At 41.6% G+C, this 8,242-nt stretch overlaps 1 long non-coding RNA gene across 3 annotated transcripts; it reads right to left on the minus strand.

Moving 5' to 3' along the window:
* Positions 1-44: 44 nt before the first annotated feature.
* Positions 45-2,124, minus strand: LOC134180226 (uncharacterized). Of its 3 annotated transcripts, XR_009969952.1 has the most exons (10): positions 1,730-2,124; positions 1,635-1,671; positions 1,417-1,572; positions 1,295-1,362; positions 1,128-1,235; positions 1,016-1,064; positions 873-953; positions 684-797; positions 517-597; positions 45-443 (listed from the first exon to the last, which is right to left on the minus strand). It is a non-coding gene; the product is annotated as an uncharacterized LOC134180226 (long non-coding RNA). The 3 variants fall into 3 exon arrangements; XR_009969951.1 differs by having other exon boundaries at positions 45-597; XR_009969950.1 differs by having other exon boundaries at positions 517-797.
* Positions 2,125-8,242: the final 6,118 nt, after the last annotated feature.

The following is an 8,242-nucleotide window of genomic DNA, read 5'->3' on the forward strand; positions in this document are numbered from 1 at the left end:
GTCATCGCGGGTACCAGTGCTACGTACTCAAAATCATCATTTGATGTAATAGGTTGTCGTAAAATGCAAACTTTTCTAGCAAAAATCAAGCTAATCGGCAAACTAAACGAATAATTCATTCAACTGGATAATGTCCAATTGTAGATACAATACTAATAGTGCACTAGTTAGTTTTAGTGCCCATTATTCAGTAGCAAAAATAGCAAAGTTTTACAAGATCCATTCACACATTGCGTACCAGTTTATATACGATGTTTCACAATAAGTATTTTGTATAGATGTGTTGCAAGTCTGTGTAGCAGTTTTCTGACACGTCCAGCTTGTCTCCGAGGTTTCCTTCAATCCCTTCCTCTTCTTCTCTGTTAGTCAAAAGACATTCGTCAGACAGTCGAAGCCTCTGTACGATGTTTCCAAAACTCAGTCTTTCATAGGAATATGGATGCCTGACCGCAGAGAACACAGTAGTAATTAATTGCACAACCAGGACCTACATATTATGTCTGTACACTCACTAACAGTCAATCATGAGATGATAAAGAGAACGAGAACATCCCGGAGGGGAGGAAGGCGATATCCAAGATCAACCCTATTTATCACCTGTGCCGTATAACAGTCATTCAGATTATATAACTGCTATTTGTAAAAAAATTATTTTGCGATTGCTTTTAACCACAAATAGCAACCTCGTTGTTTGTCATCTGATTGTAAGGACGTAGTGCTAATGACCACGTTTCAAAGAGGACAATTCCACAGCTTCACACGTCACTGGCAGACGAATATTGGTTATAATTCAAAGCCTGTTCAGAAGCAGACAGCAAACACATTAGTTTACCTACCAATAACATTTACCTATTTATACATCAAGAGCACACCATCTTATTGAGACTTTCTCGCCTTTTTGTCGTGTAGCAGCTGTCGTCAGACACGTCACGTGCCATGCCAAAATCTGCAATCTACACGTCAACATAACTTAGAAATTCTATTAATTAGATAAGTGTAGTTGATATTTATGTACCTTGCAAGTCAGCTCTTTGTTCACTAAAATGTTTTTTTGCAGCCAAATCCTACATGTAGAAACGAAATGTTATTTGTGATGATTATAAAGTTTTAATTGTTTCGACACTTACTCTGTAAACAAAATACTTGCGTGAAAAATATTCCTTTCCATTTGCGATATCACGAAACATTTTCAGTAGCGTTTTCTTAAAACCCAAAAGCAACACTGTCCGCTACGCCTATCAAAAACAACGATTAGATCATGTGACACAAGATTCTCGCGCCACACTTGCTGTACTCTGGTCTCTGTTCCTCAAGGTAGTGTTTGAGATCACCATTTTCCATGTATTCCGAAACCGACATTATCTATAGAAATAATGATTGTATTAATAAACATTGTACAAACATTTAGTATGTTACCGGAGATCCAACGGTGACAAGGCCATAGAGACGAACGATATTTTGATGGAGAAATTGACCATTAATTGCTGCCTCATGAAGAAATTTGACGCGGTCATCAGCATTGGCTTCATTTGTCAGACTCTTGACCGCGACTGCCAGCTTCTTTCCATCATGCTAAGGTCAATTGGTATACTCATGTATACGACATTGATTCTATCAAATTCGATCAAGCTTACCACTTTCCACACTGCTTTCTCTACAACGCCAAATTCTCTGTGCACAAACAATGCAGGTCCAATGCTATTTTAACATTATTATGTTAATCGCTTACCCTGATCCAATTGCTTTCCTGTCAGTGACGTCACTTCTGTCGATCTGATCTTTCCGCTGTTCAAGTTGACCGTAAAGTTTCCATTCTGTGGAAGCCGGTTCCCAGTATTGATCATTATTATTATGTGTCGTGCTCAACCAGATCAGTGTGGTTTGTAAAGTCTATTACAAGTACCGGAAGCAAACCCTGCTTCAGAAGTACTTAGACCATCACGGCTGTCTAGAAAGAAGACATAACTTTACAAAGGATCCGAGTAGATCCCAGAAGCACTGTTTTCTGTAAGTGCTGCAGGTTGTGATGACCTGGAATAATGTCCAGCCACCGTGCAATACCTACGTGCACTGTGCCCAAAGCTCCCAAAACCACCGGAACCACCAGTGTCCGACAATGCCACATGCGGCTTATCTCCACTCGCAAGTCGCTGTACTGGCAACAAACATCCCAGTGAATGATGGAGGCCACCTGATTGTGTCAATCAGTGTAGTCCGTCAGTGCCAAAGCACTACAGCCTGCCACAATGTGATCGATTGTTTCCAGGCCTACACTGCACATGCGGCAAGTAGGACTGACATCACGATGTAGAATCTTGCACTCATAGTACCGAGTCCGAAGAGTTTGGTCTTGAGCAGCAACAACCAGTCCTTCAGTTGCAGCGGGAAGATTCGCTGCCTTTAGCCATCCGTAGGTCTCTTTCATGTCCACAGGCGGTTGCTCAGTGAGATGGCGATACTGCCCGTGCATAGGCTTCCCACTCCAGGACCGCACACGAAGATAACTATAACATGTACGATAATGTCTCGCATCTGTTTCAGGCGCTTGCTCGAAGCCACCTTCAACCAAGATGGATGCATTCCTGTGTAAGTCCTGCGACTTGTCGTCCAAAGCAAGACTCCTCTGCAGCTGTGCAGTAAAGCAACAAGCCATGCGCTTGATCGAGTGTGAAGATTTTCCAGAGTCACACTCCCGTATCATCTGCATGAAAGGATCAGAACTGTCAGCAAGGTAACAGTTCAGCCCCACAATACAAGATTGATATGTCGACTCAATCTGTTGTAACCCCCTACCCCATCACTGCAAGGAGCGTACAGTCGGTCAACGTCTGCAGCAGGATGGTGGACACCGTGCATAGAGAGGAGCTTTCTGGTCCGTCGATCGAGCTGCTGCAGGTCCGTGCACCCCCAATGAATGACGCCAAACCGTAAGTGAGAACCTGTAGTGCAAACCCATTGATGGCTAGAATCTTGTTCCGACCATACAACTCAGTCCGGAGAACCACCTTCACTCTGTGGAAGTACTCACGATGGAATCTCTCCCGCATCATGCTGTGCTGAATACTGTTACTCTCATCTACAACCAAGTACTTGTAGACTTGACCCGGTTCCAGACAGTTGATGGTGTCCGTTTTTCCTACCGTCACTCCAGAGTTGTGTCCAGATAGCCTGCCGTTGACAAAGTGTGCAACAGCACATTTGTCCAGACCAAACTTCATCTGGATGTCATCAGAGAAGGTACGAACCGTGTGCAACAACCCATCCAACTGATCAGAGTTTCTGCCATACAGCTTCAGATCATCCATGTAAAGTAGATGACTGATGAGCTGACGTTTGGCAGTCTCACCATTCCCAGTGGTCATCCGGTAGCCGTAACCGGTTCTGTTCAGCTCATTACTCAGAGGATTGAGAGCCATACAGAAGAGAAGTGGAGAAAGTGAGTCACCTTGGCAAATACCCCTCCTGATCTGCATAAGCCTTGTCTTGATCGTACTGTTCCTGCAAGAAAGCACCATCGATGTCCTTCAACTCTTCATCACACGTGACAGAAACCCGCACAAGACTGGACTGATCTTATGCAGCTGAAGGCATTGGAGCAACCAACTGTGTGGCACGCTGTCATAGGCTTTCTGGTAGTCCACCCAAGCCATGCTTAAGCTCTTGTGCCTGGTCTTACAGTCTTCGGTAAGCAGCTTGTTGATCAACAGCTGATCCTTTGCACCAAAAGATCCCTGTCGACAACCCTTATGCTCCGGAGCCATGAGATTTCTCTGATCCAAATGCCCTGCAATCCTCTGCCTGATGACTGACCCAGAAACCATTATTATTGTAGTTTACATTTGGTGACGTTGTGTATGTCTATGAACGTAAATGTATTAACATGTACCGTATATGCACGACTAATTTAGTCGAGTTGATAACGTTTTGCTTCTTTAGCGTTGCCTCGGAAGCAGGCAACTCAACCTGCGTGTCAAATAACTTATTCGAAAAACCAAGATGCATTTTCTCTTTTCTCCCTCTTTGAAATATGTCTACAAGAGCGCAGGATGAGTATCCCTAGTCACATCAGTTGATCTTTGTGTTGGGTTTCCCATCATTGATAGGGTAGGATCACAGTATACTTATATGTTCATTGCTGATCCCTGTTTAGTAAAATGAGCGCCTGTCATTACACTGTTTGCACTTTGAGTTGATGCTCGTGTTGGTTTCCTCATCATTGATGTTGCAGAGTCACAATAGACAGTCACATTCATTGCTGATCCGCGTTTAGCAAAGTGAGCATGTGAGTTTGTAGAATTAGCAACAATGCTGCGTGTGTATGGTCTTCCTAAGATAAAAATAAAATCACAATATTAATTATTAATTAATAAAATCATCAATCAGCTACCTGCCAAATGTGTGTTATATATGTACAATACTGCTTTTCTTGTATGTGGTTTAACTTGTTTAACTCTGCATCTTGAATTTCTAGTAATAAGGCTAAGTTGTATTTGCAAAGACACACATAAGCCAACAAAATTAAAAATATTAATTATTGGCGTTTAAAATAAATGTTGCAGCTTAATAAATTCATTGAATTAGTCTGACAAGTATGTTGCTAGCTCAATCTTACTTACATAGTTGTTTGCAAAACGAATCACTACGATGATGTAAAATAATGAGTTGACTAAACCTAATTACTGACTACAAATAATCATGAGTCTAGATATCTAAGGTCACCCCACACATATTGTATACTGTTTAAATGTGCAGGGATGGTATCTCAAACAGCTACCTAGACTACAAATCGATCGGGCGTTTCCTCTGCTCTGCACTGCTGTCTGTCAGTCTGTCTGCCTGTTTGTCTATCTGTCTGCCTGTCTGCTTGTTTGTGTGTCTGTCTGTTTATCTATTTGTCTGTCAATACATATATTTTCAAACATTGAACTATTATACACCATCTAAGCAAAGAAACTAAATACTACCCAAGCCAATAGGGCTTGGTTCTACTTACTACTATTTATGTTTATGTGGCTGTCTCTTGAAACAATCTTCTTTATTTTTCTGTTAATCACTCATAGCATTCAATCGTTGTAGACACACAAAATACACAGATCTACAGTATGTCTTGAAGGTCGATGCATTTGGCTTTCCGTCTTTGCCCCTTGATAGCTGTGACAGCTTCTTCCAATAGTCTTCAGCTTTCTCTCCCCAACAGCCAAAATGTTCGAAGAGTATAGGCACAAAAGTTGGTCGAAACCTCCAGGCAAAAGCTCCTGGTCATACATTTTTATCTTCAGATTTTCTCTTCTGGTTGCCGCTGCTCTCTGACTTGTAGCTGATAAAACTTCTATGCCATTACTCCAGAGATGCGCTAGAGAAATATCCAATTCAAGATCCACCCCCGATGTTGAATCATATACGACTATGTCTGATCTGTCTTCAGAATTGACATACCTTCCTCTGGGTTCTTTTACGTGATGTAATTGCAGTTGACTCAAACAGTCTGACCATGCTGAAACCATGTTGTTATGGCTGATTACCGGGCCTCTCCCAGTCTTACATGTTATTAGGTGGCATCCATCTGAGTCTAATTCTTTCCCACGATCACACTGACCAGAAGCCAAAGGCATTTGGCAGCCCAGTCTCATCAACGATGCCAAACAGAAATCGCACGGAGATTATGCATGCCATGATGATGATGGTACTGTCAAAAGCCACGCTCCTGCACCTTTGTCTTGTAAGACCTTCATTCGAGATTGGTCTCTAGTCGAAGATGAATTCTGAATAAAACCATTTCACAGAGATTTAATGTACTCCTCAGTCAGCCTGTGTTGTAGTTGTTTCCTGTCGTTGATAACTTCTACGAGAGTTTTGTTTTGAGGCAAAACATTGCACAAATCTCTGCTGTTGGAACTATTTGAATGACGTGAATTCTCATCATCAAGCAATCTCTCAGCATCAGAAATTCGTTTTGCTATTGTATGCAGGGTTGAAGCCCAATTAGACAGAAATGCAAATGGTGCTGTAGATGTTAAAGCTGTGAGACCAAATCCTCCATGTCTTATTTGTCTGTCTGTCTGTCTGTCTGTCAAATCTTTTATATTTCATACATATGAACTATTACAAGCTATAGATACGAAAGTCCGTTATATATCAATTAGACACACACGGGTCTTCTGTCTGTCTGTCTGCCTGTAATCCGACGTCACCCGGACCAGTATATCACTCTGGCCCATATTAACCAAATGGGTGTTCCAAAATTCAGAACTAGGCGGCGTGAGTAAAGCCAATCTACCCAAAATTGAGGTAGTCAACTGTGTGTATATGCAAACACGATTGGGATAGAATGTGCCGTCTAATACCAATTTAGGCTGTAGCACGCTCCGTCACAATGGATATACTTGGTGGTTGTGTAGTAACTCCTGGCCTGTGTATGAATGATTATTGCTATGGTGTCAGGCGTCAAGGGGCGCGAGTCAGACAGACAATGAAGCAAACTAGATAATAGATGACATTGGTATCATCTGGTCATAATTACATGATGACACCTACCTAGTCTCGCGTAGCCAGACCCTTTCCCGCAGTATGACGCGGTGGGAAAGAGTCTGGCCATGCGAGACTAACCATCTCATTGCCATCATTCTATCTAGTCGCTAGACAACTCGCATTACTTGCAACTGTAGTGAACAAAACGAGCTGGCAACATAGCAAGCTTTACATAAATTTATAGTTTTTACTGATTTGATAGAGTGCACGCACTGTTTGTTTACTCAAATATATGCACCATCCATCTGTACCTGTGTCGAAAGTGTAGCCGCCTCTACAGAGCCGTATATACGGCTCTGGCCTCTGGAGCCGTTGTAGATCGACCTCTTTCTGCTAACGAAATGGTTCCTTATTCCAGGAATCAGAGTTTAGTGTAGGTGCTATATCGTCGCCGATGAAATGAAAAAGTTAACAACGGTAACAAATTACGTACAAAAGCAGAAGAAAGGCCAATATCAAGTCCCCGTATATTTACGCTGCAAACAGTCCCGTATGCAGTAAAAGTAGTCCCGTATGCGGTACCTAGTACCGTATGCGATACCACTTGCTTGCCAGAGCCGTACGGCTCTGTTGCTTGCCATATCCTCGTAAAAAGCTCCTCATAAACTATTTCTCTGGTATATCTCTCAACCTTTTGATCAATTTCGTGCGAGCCTCGTACCCAGGCCTTGATGTGCGGACGAAGAAGTCCTCGTCACATTGTTTCGCATGCTCGCATAAATTATCCTGAAATCGAGGTAATACATACTCGCATAAAAACCTAACGTCTGAAACTTGAAACGGATTAGAGTGGCGTAGCAATAATAATGGCGGTTGATGAAAGAAATCGTGTTGTGGCAGTCCAGCAAGCACACAAATCTGGTGCCTAAGCATATCATTAATATTAATTAAATGGGTAATGTTAAAAAATCAGAATAAATATTATAGACTGTACACAATTCTTACACGGTAATTAATATACGTTGAAATCATAATACCGTACTTGGTATATAATTGTTATTGCATGCAGCATGCCATCTGTCACGTGTTGTAAATGACGTTTTCTGACTCACGTGCTGCAGTTTTTTTCTTGCTGATCTGATGATTCATAAAGTACATTTATCTTGTTAGCTCTATAATCTTTATGAGACGCAGCCGTTGAGAGATTTTTAGTCATCCGATGTTGCAACGCCATGTCGCTATAGAGTGGATTCAACTGCACATTGTCTGATGTTTTACATCCATTGAGTGAAGATCCTTTTTCTTTCTTTTATTCAATATTTCTAGAACGACAACAAGTACCATTTATACACCTTAAGTAGCTCCAATTTGCGATATAGAAGTACTTTCATTGCACAAATTGTTGCTATTTTCATGTCTTCTATTTGCAGGAAAAGTTGCGTTGTACCTCTAAAATCGGCTGAAATTGTAGAAATACTGCTTGCATATAATTTTTATGTAAGTTATACGTAAAAGCCAAAGTCACCTGCCGAATGTGATCAATTTTTTTAGAATCCTAATTTCTTGCTTTTCTTCTTCGGACGATAAATACGAAAATTATGGACACGATTACAACAAGAACTCCGATTGCAGCAGCAACTGCTGCGTATATTGTATGGTTTGAAGGACTCGATTTTGTTTCATGAGCTATTGTATCCAAGTCTGGTGTCATTAGTGTCGTTGCCCTACGACTTGTTGCAGTTGTTTGTCTGGAACTGCTGGAGCTAAAGGTTTG

The sequence above is a fragment of the Corticium candelabrum genome, chromosome 5, assembly GCF_963422355.1.
Source record: "Corticium candelabrum chromosome 5, ooCorCand1.1, whole genome shotgun sequence".
Taxonomy (NCBI): Eukaryota; Metazoa; Porifera; class Homoscleromorpha; order Homosclerophorida; family Plakinidae; genus Corticium; species Corticium candelabrum.